This window comes from Maniola jurtina, chromosome 7, assembly GCF_905333055.1.
Source record: "Maniola jurtina chromosome 7, ilManJurt1.1, whole genome shotgun sequence".
In the NCBI taxonomy this organism is placed as follows: domain Eukaryota; kingdom Metazoa; phylum Arthropoda; class Insecta; order Lepidoptera; family Nymphalidae; genus Maniola; species Maniola jurtina.
Genome location: NC_060035.1, coordinates 3,636,414 through 3,649,948, shown reverse-complemented (window position 1 = coordinate 3,649,948; position 13,535 = coordinate 3,636,414). Strand labels below are relative to the sequence as shown.

Sequence of the window (13,535 nt, the reverse complement as noted above, 5' to 3'; positions counted from 1 at the left end):
CGTATGTACTGTACTAAACTAACGTACATAATATGTATGTGACCTAATTCACCCGTTGCGTGTAGGTAATATATAAAAGACGATAGTTCATAGAAGTTTGCGAATGTCTGAACACACGAACACTATAAATTATTGGAATAGAGTAGAAACATGTTTCTGTCCAATTTTTTATACTTTTAAACTTTTCGGTACATTCAATACTAAAGAACGGTTGAGAATTCGAAAGCTCAACCGTTTGAGACACCCATCCCACTTAGAACAAGCAAAAAAAAATTCAAAAAAACCTTGACTGTGGTTTTCTCTGCACCTTTTTCACACCGCAAATCCGTCATTTTGATTTTCTAAGAATTGTATGTACCCAGTAACACTCTAGTGTTTTATCATTGCCATCATCATAATGACGTATAATTTATCAAAATCGATGGAGCCGTTGAATAGTTACGAGCGGACATAGAACAGACATACATACATTCAGGTCAAACAGGTCAAACACATAACCATCCTTTGGGCTTCACCGCAGTCGGGTAAAATGCATTAAGTGTGTTGGAAAAAAGGAGAAATTTCAGATTAGTCATATTTAACATGGCGTACCTATTTGAAAAAAGTTACTAGCGATCTATCCTTGGGTAACACTAATGTAATTGTTGATACCTATCTCTTCTACTCTCATACGTTTTGTATCTTCTGTCTTACTCACCAATGAAAACGAATAATTCTATTTTATTGGTATTATCTCACGTTGAGTTTTCAGGCGCAGGCAAACATGTCGTCAAATAATCTGAGACTCAAATAAGTTTACAAAGAATGTATTTTTGGGCTAAGATAAGTCTCACGGGAAAAAGATATAATGCGGAAATAGCAAACAACCGGCAGACTCTTATGTAAAGATAGTACTTAGGTATCTTAGGTACAAACGCAGTAAGATAAACAAATGACGACAAAACTTGTTTGCGTAATTAATTAATTAATTACAAATACAATTTACTTAACAACTTATCAGAGAGTTATCATTATATCTAACTAGCTCCATCAATGCCTCGCAAAGACTCAATTTAACTAGTGTGCATGTGTGGGCACATTGATCGAAAAACGATACCCTTCGTTACCAAAAAAAAAACCTTGAAGTATATTTAAAGCATAGGCTCTGGGATCCCACCAACTTATCTGTTCAGTTTACTGATTTGTTTCTGTAAAATAATTGATTTTATTTTAAAAAAAATCGTACTTAATTTATTTTGCATTGATTTTCAATTTTGATTTCAGCGATTTCTAAAATGTCTTATAGCAGTGATACCGAAGAGAACTTAATTTCACCTAGCATTCTGAAAATAGCATCAAAAACGACCAAGGATCTTTTTCCCGAAAAATCAAGAAAAACTTATGATAAATGCTATCAAGATTTTATTGTTTGGATTTTAAGATATGAGTTTAGATACAATATAACTTTACATAATTAGGTATTAAAACACTCGTGTGATACCTACTATTAAAAATTCACTTGATGGCTCGTTTTTTAAGCCCACACTGGTGTTTTAATAACTCTTGCAACTGTTTCATAAACATTACATTACAATAGTAATTGTCACACGGCGCAATGTAATAAATTATAATACAAAAACAACAAGCTAAAATTTTAAACTTTGTTATATTTTGTTCTCAATTGGTCTCTATTCAAATTTCTGATCCTGCCAAGTGCCTAATAAATCCAAAATATAAGTGGCTTTTAAGTCACTAACACCACTTGAAGTCCAAATTCTATGAGTAACACTTTTTAGTCAAGTAGGTCGTCAAAAATTTAAACCGTACTTGAAACATACTCTTTTCTAACACACAACAGCGAACCATGGCTCTTTTTTATTCTACTTATAGGTAGGTACGTATACCGAATACACGCAATTTACTTTGACACTTTAACTTAGTTTAGTCGCCAACAGTTTCTGTAAAATTACAAGAATAATACAACTAAAGATTTCGGCAAACCTGCGCTAATCATTATTACAATCTTTGGTAGGGATTGGTAGTTTTTCTTAGTTTTTCAATTCAGATACATGTTAGCCCTTGACTACAATTTCACCTTCGACACCCTTCGCAGCTGCCGGTCTTAAAAGAGGCTGCATGCCTCTACATAATGAAGCAGTCTAAGATGGGAGCAGGCTAACTTGGAAGTGGAAGTATTGTAACGACCCTAGATTTTACACCAAAGTGTTAAAAAAAAAATTATATAAAAATAGTATTAAAATTTTTGCTTCAATTTTATCAAAATCAGGTCAGTGAATACTTGTAGAGATGTACTTACACATACGAACATAAAATTAATTCCTTTAGACGTTTCAATCTTAATGTGGGCCGTCCGCATTTTCGAAAAGAGGCAAACACCGTTTGGCATGTCGGTGATGCAGCGTCGCAATCGACTGAGGTCGAATTGCGTCGCGAACGATGTGTGCGCGGGCGTTAACGCTCGAGCGGAGTCGAAATCAAAACGTGAACGACGTGACCCGCACAGCGGGACCGCGTGCATTTGCGTCGGCGGACGGTGTCTGCGCGGACGTCGTAATGCGCGGAGATAATTAATTTGTTTAACTTCTGTACTGGGGCGATACATAAAGTTTATATTAAAGAATACTGAGTTGATAACACGGACCAAGTTGGTGCTTGGAGAGAAACACTCTAAGCAAATATTCTAATAGAAGGGACCACTTTAATTACACAGATATATTTGTTATATAGGGGCGATACCTCCTAAGATCTAAAAGCGATTTATGTTTGAACTGTTGACGACGTGGCTGCTCAGGCGGGGAGAACCGCATGTCCGCCGAATGCTCGGTGATCTTTGCTTGAGATGGCTAGCGATGATATTAACTATCTGACATATAACCGGCGCGTTGGATGAAACTTATGCGAGGGAGAACCCTAGTGCCTTTGATGCTTTGTAAATCCTAACTGAGGAGAGCCTAGTGTCTTAGGTGCTTTGTGAATCCTTTGCTGAGATGATTCTAATGTGCTTTAATAACAGACTGACCACAGAGGGCAGGTAATACTGCTGTTCTGCTTGTATTCTGACATTCGTTGGAATGCGTAACCACCTTGCAGTGGTTACTCAATATCAATAACATACCAATACAAAATTACGCTAATACATATGTACTGAAGGTCGGGTTAAGGCCTGTGGATATTCCCGCAGTGAGTCTGACCCGTCCTTGAAACCTATTACAGGTCTATAGTGGGAGGGCAGTAGTGTTGAATTGGGGATCCTGTATCAAAATCCATGGGGATTTTGGATCACTCTCGCTAACGCTCGTTCGCTACGCTCACCGTGATACAAAATCCCCATGAATTTTGATACAGGATCCCCAATGTAGGCTACTGTCCACAACAACACATTAAATAAATGGAGTATTCCTAAATCCAAGCAACAATTAATCACTATCAACAGTGAGACAAAATCCTCAATGACTAGTTATTGCGGATCCTATATCATACGCCCGCACCGCACAGTGGATGATATAATACGATGAGTTCGACGAGACTGCGGCATTCATAAGAAATGCGAACGAGCCCATATGCATGATAATTTTACGTCTAAAAGTTTGCTCTCGCATAGTTAACCATTTGATTTGTTGCGCTCAAATTATTTTTGTATATTGATCGTGTTTCTGCTTGATCCGGCATTGCTGTATTCATTAGTATGAATTTCGATCGATTGATTCGAGGCTTGCGCATACTTATAATAGGTTGGATAAAGGTAGACTCTTTAAATGTTTATAGCTCATCAGAAATATATTCGTATTACATTAACGATTGCTTTTCCACATATCGGACATAACATTTTATCCAACGATAAAGCACATTTAGTACACGTTATAGCATGACCACATGGTATATAACACGCAGCTACTTCTTCTACAAGACAAATTTTGCAGCAAAGTGTTTCTTTAATATTTTCAACACATAATATGTTTCTGTCTGCAAAAGAACTTATTATATTGTTATTTACAAATTGTTCAGATACTTTTGATGCACCACAAACATCTTTGCTATCACTTTGTAGGTATGTTTCACCCTTCACAAGTAAAACATAGGGACAGGACGGAAACCAGCGTGCGTGCTCCGACCATGGATGATCTTCGATGCCCCAGTCTTTGAGCCTGCCATCACAAAAGTAACAAATCACGCGATCACTATCTCCTGTATAAAAAAAACCAGCATCAGCCATTTCTTGAGGTTTTTGATTTAAATCTTGAGGCCAGGTATCAAAACTTCGCAATCTTGCGATTTGAGTTGCATAGCGAGGATATTTAGGATATATTAACTCCATTCTGATCTACAAACAATGAATTTTGGATAAAGATTTATTAGTAAAAATATATTATAGCAGATTTCTAGTAAGGTGTGCAAGCTTATCATACATTATTATTTATCGAAAATTAATTCTTTAATGATGAATTTAGACACATTTCCCGCTATTTAAATATATTTCGATTGTTATAAATACTTTGATAAATAGAGATTAATGGACGAAAAAAATACGTACAATGCGTACTAATATAATAAATTCACTGATGCCCCCACGACTTCATCTGCATGGATTTAGGTTTTTAAATCCTGCGGGAACTCTATGATTTTCCGAGATAAAAAGTTGTCTATATCTCTCCAGTTCTTTTACTATACCCACGAAAAATCATGTCGATTCGTTGCTCCGTTGCGACGTGATTGAAGGACGAACCAATAAACAAACAAACAGACACACTTTAGCATTTATAATAAGTATGATTAGTGATGCAAAAAGGCGTCTGTCTAAACTAAAGACTAACGGCTGAATCTTGCCGAAATTTGATACACAGACAATTCACATCTTGGAGACGGATCCAGGATATTTTTTGACGTCGAAAATTAAAGGATTTCCACTCAAGTTTTAAATCAAATTCGCAAGGAAGAAGATTGAAGCATCAAATAGGAGCAAATATTATTAGACCTTTCACAAATTTTATACCTACCTATGGAAAGTAGTAAAATGTATAACCTTTTAACATTTTAACTATCGCGAGTCCGACGCATACCATTCCTTTTACGGTTAGATCTCAATTCACTGCGTAACTATAAACAACAGCGTCTTCCATGCTTCAAAATCGAACACCTATAGCTGATGCGGCAATAATTTATACGTAAGACAGTGTTCATACGAATGTATAAATCTAGTCTGATTACTTTCGCAAATATAAGTTTTATGTTGTGATGATTTAGTGTTTAAAGTTACATGCGCAAATGTTTAAATCTAATTTATTTCAATCCATTTCGTTTATTATGAAAGAGGTTTTAGAATTCGAGCGTATAAATAGGTCGATCCTAAGCGTCACCATTCCTTTCTTTCCGAGTTTTGGATACGACGACAACAACAGTCGAAATAAAGTATGTAAGTATTTTTATTTTATATGTTTATTTTTGAATTAAGCAACTAGGTACCTATTGAATTTTTATTTGGAGTTTTCATGTTGATAGTTACTTAAATTGTTTTTCAGGGCCTCTTCATCTTTCATCAATCCATTTGACGAAGACGAAGACCCCATCGCTTTGGTGCAGCCCCCATCAACATCGAAGTCTCTTAAGAAGAAACGTGAGGTGAAGCGGAAGAAGACGATCAAGAAAAAGGAGGTGACTTCTTCTGCTCCGAAGAATCCGTTCGAATCGAGCGGATCGGAATCTGAACCCGAAACGTCTCCAAATACACCTACGAGTCCATCTGTTAAGCGGAGGAGGTTTATTACCGAATCTGAGGTGAGTTGTCTTATTTATATTTTATTGGATTAAAGCTTTTAAAAGACTTCCCAATAAGAATGTTGTTAGGCAATTGGTCTGTATATAAATTTATGAATATAGTTTGTTAAAGTTATTATTTTGTTAGGGATCATATCCGAAGGGTACCAGTGGGATCCTATTACTAAGCTACCGCTGTCCGCCCGGACGTCTGTCTGTCAGCGGGCTTTATCTCATGAACCATAATAGGTAGAGAGTTGAAATTATCGCAGATGATACTAAATTGAATATTTTTCAATTTCAGGATGAATCTACTAGCAAGCCAGTGCGCGCTGCGAAATTGAGAAGTTTTCTCAGTCGGCGCGTTGCGTCGGGGTATACATCCCAATCAGACCCATCGAAGAAAGGCAGCTACTACTTCGAGCTGCGCGTCTACAACTCTGAAGAAGTGGAGAAACTCGCGAACAATGAGCGTTGGAAGCATGCCATCTGCACACTAAAACTTGCAACTGATTTAAATTCGGTGGTATGGAAGTCCCTCACCAAATTAATTGATGATAGTAAGGCTGAACTAAAAAATATTCAGCCCATTTTATACCCTGCAAATGAAAATAATTTCTAAGATAAATTTTGTAAATTAAATTTTGTAAATCTTAGAAATTATTTTCATAAATAAATTCAAAAAATATTTCATCTGCAACATATTGTATATAATAAGTATGACAATTAAATTACTATCTTTATGTTTGTGCCTGTAAATATTTTTTAACGTGTTTTTTTTACAGAAATTACAAAGCCTAAACCATACAAAGCCTAGACCATACAAAGCCTAGATCATACAAAGCCTAGACCATACAAAACCTAGACCATACAAAGCCTAGACCATATGAAACTAGAAATATAAAAACTAGAACCATATGAAACTAGAACCATATAAAATTAAATTAACGTGTTTTTTTTACAGAAATTACAAAGCCTAAACCATACAAAGCCTAGACCATACAAAGCCTAGATCATACAAAGCCTAGACCATACAAAGCCTAGACCATATGAAACTAGAAACATAAAAACTAGAACCATATGAAACTAGAACCATATAAAATTAAATAAAAATGTCTAAATGTTCATATCGAAAGATTTGAAGTTGGGATATTAATAACGTGATACTTACAGCCCTTATACTCTTACTAAGTCTGCACATTGTCTGAAAATAACTAGATTACTTTATTTTAATACAGTCATCTCATAACTATCCAAAATTTAAAATCTAGAACTGAGAAACTAGAACCATACAAACTAGATACTTGACATGTTTGAATGTTGATATCGAAACATCGCATTACTTCCATTCTATTAATAACTGTTTACTGTTTATTAGCCAATAGCTTGATTTATTATTTAGCTGTATTTCCTTACCGATTTTTTATACGCAGAATATTAAAACCAGAACTGAGAAACTAGATACTAAATAGATAAACAAGATAAGCAATTCTATGAAATTGAAAATGTTTTTCTGCAAAGAGTGTAACCTTTATGTTAAAACATCTATATCGTCACATAACAGAACAAATACTCATAAATCTAATAGTTTATTTCAATCTAGATATGAGAATGTGCAAATTATAAAAACGGCTTTTAGAAACAGAATAATCAGTTACAAAGTAAATCCGACCTCTACAACTTTAGTTCCAGAGAGTTTTTTTTCACAAATATTTAAAACCACACGCGAGATCATAAATATATCTCTAAAGAAACACACTGCCATTAAAGTAAATTTCGAGTTATTTGTTTCGTATATTTTACCAAAAAATTTTGAAAAGTCTATTAAATCTTTCAGTACTAAATATGGTATTATAGTCCAAAGTACTGATATTGATAATTTTTTATTACAATGTGCTCAAAAGTTAACTTGCAAATGCGCAGAATTCGAACAGTCAGAATCTGGTTGGACAATTGATTCTATCAGTCATTTGGAGATAAATATTAATAAATATAATCCTCTGAAAGGTGGATCATATTTGGCATTACCATCACATATAAGAAATACAAAATCATGTCTAAATATTCATAATTTCGATGATTGTTGCTTTTTATGGTGCATTGCTGCTAAAATGTATCCTACAAAACTTAATTCCAATAGAGTTTCATCATATCCTCATTATTCATTGCTTTTTGACATAAGAAATATGACATTTCCTCCGGGAATTGAAGATATTAAAACCTTTGAGAAGAACAATCCAACTATTAGTGTAAATGTTTATGGGTTAGAAGCCAATAATACAGTTACAGGTCCTTTGTATGTGACTTTAGCTCGAAAACTTACCCATGTTAATTTATTATATATTACTAAAAATGACAAAGCCCATTACTGTTTGATTAAAGACTTTGGCCGACTTGTGCGAAGGCAATTAACAAAACACAAGTCTAAAATATTTTTATGTGATGAATGTTTTTTATATTTCGCAAATGAACAAAAACTACACAATCACGATTGTGCTAAAAGACAAACTGTACTTCCAGAAGATGGTAGTAAGTTGCATTTTTCAAACTATGAGAGAACTCAAAGAATTCCTATCGTGATATATGGCGATTTTGAGAGCTTGCTTTGTAAATATTCAAACGAAAATAAATCTCTTTATACTGAAGATATACAAACACATGAACCATCTTGTTTCGCTTATTACATATGTTGCCATTCTAAACCTGAGCTTAATGACTTTGTAAGCTATCGCGGACCAAACTGTGGTAAAAAATTTGTTGAAAGCATTACGCGAGATGTAAAAAGATTGCACGGTATTTTAAATACAAATAATCCAATGTTTCCTCTTACTACCGAAGAGTTGACTTCATATAATGAAGCAAAAATTTGCTGCATCTGTAAAACAATGTTTAAAAAATATGATATAATAGTAAAGGATCATGACCATTTTACAGGTAAATACCGAGGCCCTGCTCACAACACTTGTAACATAAATGCAAAAAAATGTACGTTTATACCGATCATTTTTCATAACTTGAGTGGTTATGATTGCCACTTATTTATTAAAGAATTATCAGAAATTACCGGAAAAACGAGCTTGATACCAAAATCTAAAGAAAAATATATATCATTCACAAAATTTTTACCTATTGATAAAACAAATGCTGCTCAACTGAAGTTTATCGATTCATTTAATTTTTTGAGTTCGGGTTTGGATAAACTGGCAAAGAGTCTTCATCCGAATGATTTTCAGCATATGCGTGTATTTATTAAGGATGAACACTTATTAAATTTGGCCTGTAAAAAGGGTGTCTATTGTTATGATTATATGGATGCATGGGAGAAATATAATGAAACAAAGTTACCAAAACATTCGATTTTTTTTAATAAACTCACAGGTGAAAATATTTCCATTGAGGATTACGAACACGCTTTAAAAATATGGAAAACTTTTGGTATAAAAAACTTAGGAGAGTATACAGATTTATACTTACAATGCGATGTCTTATTACTATGCGACGTTTTTGAAAAGTTCAGAAATATGAGTTTAGACTATTATAATTTAGACCCCTGCTATTATGTATCATCTCCATCTTTAAGTTGGGACGCAATGTTGTTATATACTAAAGTTGAGCTTGATTTGATTTCTGATGTGGATATGTATCAGATGTTAGAAAAAGGTATTCGAGGTGGTTTAGCCCAGTGTTCATTGAGATATGCTGAAGCAAACAATAAATATTTACCATCCTACAATAAAAATGAGTCAAGTACGTACTTAATTTATTTAGACTGTGTCAACCTTTACGGTTTTGCTATGATGCAAAAAATGCCAATGCGTGACTTTAAATTTTTAAATGAAAATGAAATTAAAAATTTTGATGTAAGGAACATTTCTAAAAAAAGTCAGTGTGGATATATTCTCGAGGTAGATTTATGTTATCCGGATAATATTCATGATGCTCATTCAGACCTACCATTTGCTGCGGAAAAATATTCTCCTGCTCAAAATCAAAGCAAAAAATTGGTGGCAAATTTATATAATAAACATCGTTTTGTTATTCATTATATGCACTTGCAAGAATGCTTAAAGAATGGTTTATTGCTTTTAAAAATATACAGAGTGCTATCTTTTTATCAGGACAACTTTTTAGAGCCTTATATTTTTTTAAACACAAGTCTCAGACAAAATGCCAAGTCTGATTTTGAGAAAGACTTTTTTAAAAAGCAGAATAATTCTATTTTTGGAAAAACGATAGAAAACAAAAGGAAGCAGGTTGACGTAAAACTAGTAAACGTTTGGAGAGATACTACAAATAATACTAATAAATTGAATGGAGCGGAAAAATATATTAGTGCACCACATTTTCACAGTTTATCAATTTTTTCTGAAAACTTAGTAGCTATTCAATTGAAAAAAACAAAAATTGTCTTAGATCGACCAATATATATTGGATTCACGATTCTTGAACTGTCGAAAACGCATTTGTATCATTTTCATTATTCGGTCATAAAAAGAATCTATGGAAATAATGTTCAGTTATGTTATACGGATACTGATAGTTTACTATATCTTGTAAAAACTGATGATTTTTATGAAGATATGAAAGATAACATTCATTATTTTGATACTAGCAATTTTGAAGATGATAATATTTTTAATATGCCGAAAGCTAATATGAAAATACCTGGATATTTTAAAGACGAAATGGGAGGAGAAATCATTTCTAAATTTGTTGGTTTACGCGCAAAATTATATTGTTTACTTTCTGAGAAAAAAACTATCAGTAAAGCAAAGGGTATCACGAAGCCTGTGACAAAAAAATTAAACTTTGAGAAATATAAGAAAGCCTTATTTTGCAATGAAAATATAAGAGATGATATGTTTGTCATACGATCAAAAAATCATCAGGTTTTTACTCAGAAAATTAATAAATTAGTATTAAATAGTGATGATAATAAAAGGCAAATAATGGAAAATGATTTTAAAACTTTGCCTTGGGGGCATTACAGCACGATTCTTTAGTAAAAATATTATGCTAAGTACCTATGTATTTTACAAATTTTTATGTGTCTAATTTTAATATTAGTTTTAATGGTAATTTAGCATTTAATAAATTTGATTAAGTTTACCACAGTGTTTTATTTCAAATAAAATCACAACATATTTTATATTCCCTTTATTAATTCAACCAATTATTTACATTACTTCATAAACTTAGTACTTAACATAAGATTAACGTATTATAAAAACTTACTACTTAATGGAAAATATTCGGACTACAACTTACTTGCATGATATGAAAATATAAAATATACTTTATACTTTAATTAGAACTCATTTATGCTTTTTATTTTTACAATCGCAAAATAACAATAAAATAATATTAAATTTAACTATTCAGGCACACTTAGCTTTTGTATAATCCTATTAATTAAATCTTCTGTAGCATCCATCATATTGTCATAATTATCACTCACTATGTACTGTACACTCAAATTAGTCTTTGCACTGTTCTCCTGTTCTTTACTATCAATTTCAAGTATTTCAATTTTTATAATGTGGCTTCCCTTTGCTTTATTTTTCCGTATAACAAAAGATGAATCTGGAGCTGGTGAAATCACATGATCTATTTTTGGAAGCTTCTTTTTTAAAGACAATTTATTTTTCTTTTTTATGGTTTTCAAACTGGTGTTATTTTCAAGTGTTTCATTATTTTTTTGCTCACGTAAAGCTTTCAATCTATTCTCTTCTTCTCTTTCTAAAATAGCATCCAAGTCTTGAGCTCCATAAAATGGATTATTCATACTTGTGTTTCTTTCGTCATCCGTGAAATAAAAGTCCGACATGATGCTGTAACAAAATACAAAATTTTATAAATATAACAATAAAACAACATTTATAAAAATATCAATAAACAAATTCTAAAATAGAAAAGAATACAGTCAAAATATTATATAAGTAATTTTTTTCACTAACCAGAAGCGAGTGAGTTCCTTGCGTGAGAAGATCTGGGAATGAAAATTGTTTAGTAACAAATCTATGGAGTCAAGTTTTCAAAACAATTGTATATACTTGTATGACATTCGTCCGCATTATGCAATCTCTAGCGACATGTTAGAACCTGTTTAGTATTAAGTTCTTACGAATTTCAATTTCATACTATTATCACAAGGTTTAAATTAAAATGTATACCTACATTTTAATATAATCATCGACAAATAATAGTGCGCTAGACAAGTGCGAAGTGAAACACGAATGTGATACCTACAAGCAATACCTTAAAATTTAAATCAACTAGCAATAATATGAAGTTATTTAATAAGTTGCATTTTTAAAATTATCATCAATCAGTAATATGAAGTTGATAAAACAGGCTGAATCATTAAAAATAAATTATATAGATGTTGAAACACCACCACTATGCTTTAGCCGACATAGTAAACTTCTACCAAACATAATTCGATGCATAATTTGCGGACCCTCCAACTGTGGGAAAACAAATATTATGATAAACTTATTATTGCACGAAAATGGACTTAAATTCCAAAATGTTTATATTTACTCAAAGTCCACTTTTCAATCTAAATATTGTTTCCTACAAAAAGTTTTTCAAAATACTCCAGATGTTAAATTTATTATGTTCAAAAATAGTGAAGAAGTTATTTCGCCAACTGAAGCCTTAAGAAATTCTATTTTCATTTTTGACGACGTGACTTGTGAAAATCAAGTTAATATTCGAAATTATTTTTCGATGGGCAGACACAAACAAATTGATTGCTTTTACTTGACCCAAACATATTCAAAAATTCCTAAGCAATTAATACGTGACAATGTTAACTTTTTAATTATTTTCAAGCAAGATGATATAAACTTAAAACATATATATAAGGAACATGTTAATTCTGATATGAGCTGGCATGTCTTTAAACAATTGTGTGCAAGTATTTGGAAAGATCCGTTTATGTTTTTATCAATCAACAAAGATTGCGAACTAAATAACGGTCGGTACAGAAAAACATTTGACATATTCGTGAAATTCGACTAACAATTTTACAATTATATACCACATACGAGACACAAATTTAGTCAGTCAAATGAGAGCACTGGTAAGAATACCTACCCATATTTAATTTAAAAATGGAAGCCGTTGTAAAGAAACAATTAATTAAATCAATTGAAACCATCAAAAAGAAAGCAAAACAAATGCGTGAAGAAGAAGATGATTTAGAACTAAAAAGGCGCAAACTTTTTAAATCCATAACGGATCCATTAGAATCCATAGTATTGCAAAAAAAAGAAAATAAAAACAATAGTCACCATGATTTACCAGATACATGTTCACCTTCAACTTCTGATAAAATTAAAAACATAGAAAATGATGATAAAAATTATGTAACACCAAAACCAATAACTTCTACCCAAAATTTTGAAGAAATCGAAGAATTCTATACTCCATCTCCAACGCCTGAAAAAAGCAATGAAATCTATAATTTGAATGTACCTTTTGGTGTACGTAATGAAAATAGTAATTTAATGATTGGAAATACAAAAGTAACATTTTCAGATGGTGATGCTCATAGCAAAAATATGATGGCTAAAATAGGAAATAGATCCTATGAAGTAACCCCAGGTTTGGCAGAATTATTATTTCAGAGTAAACCAGATGTAAAGATTGTATCTGATCAAGATAAATTAGTATATAAAGATATTTTATGCAATACTAGTGCACATAGGAGAGATTATAACCCTACGAATCAGATTAAAGGCGATAAAGGGACAAAATATACTAAAATTGTGAAACCT

At 32.3% G+C, this 13,535-nt stretch overlaps 1 protein-coding gene across 2 annotated transcripts in view; it reads right to left on the bottom strand.

Moving 5' to 3' along the window:
• LOC123866875 (27 kDa hemolymph protein-like) overlaps positions 1–13,535 on the bottom strand; it is a 33,723-nt gene that overhangs the window by 3,177 nt on the left and 17,011 nt on the right. The window lies entirely within an intron of this gene.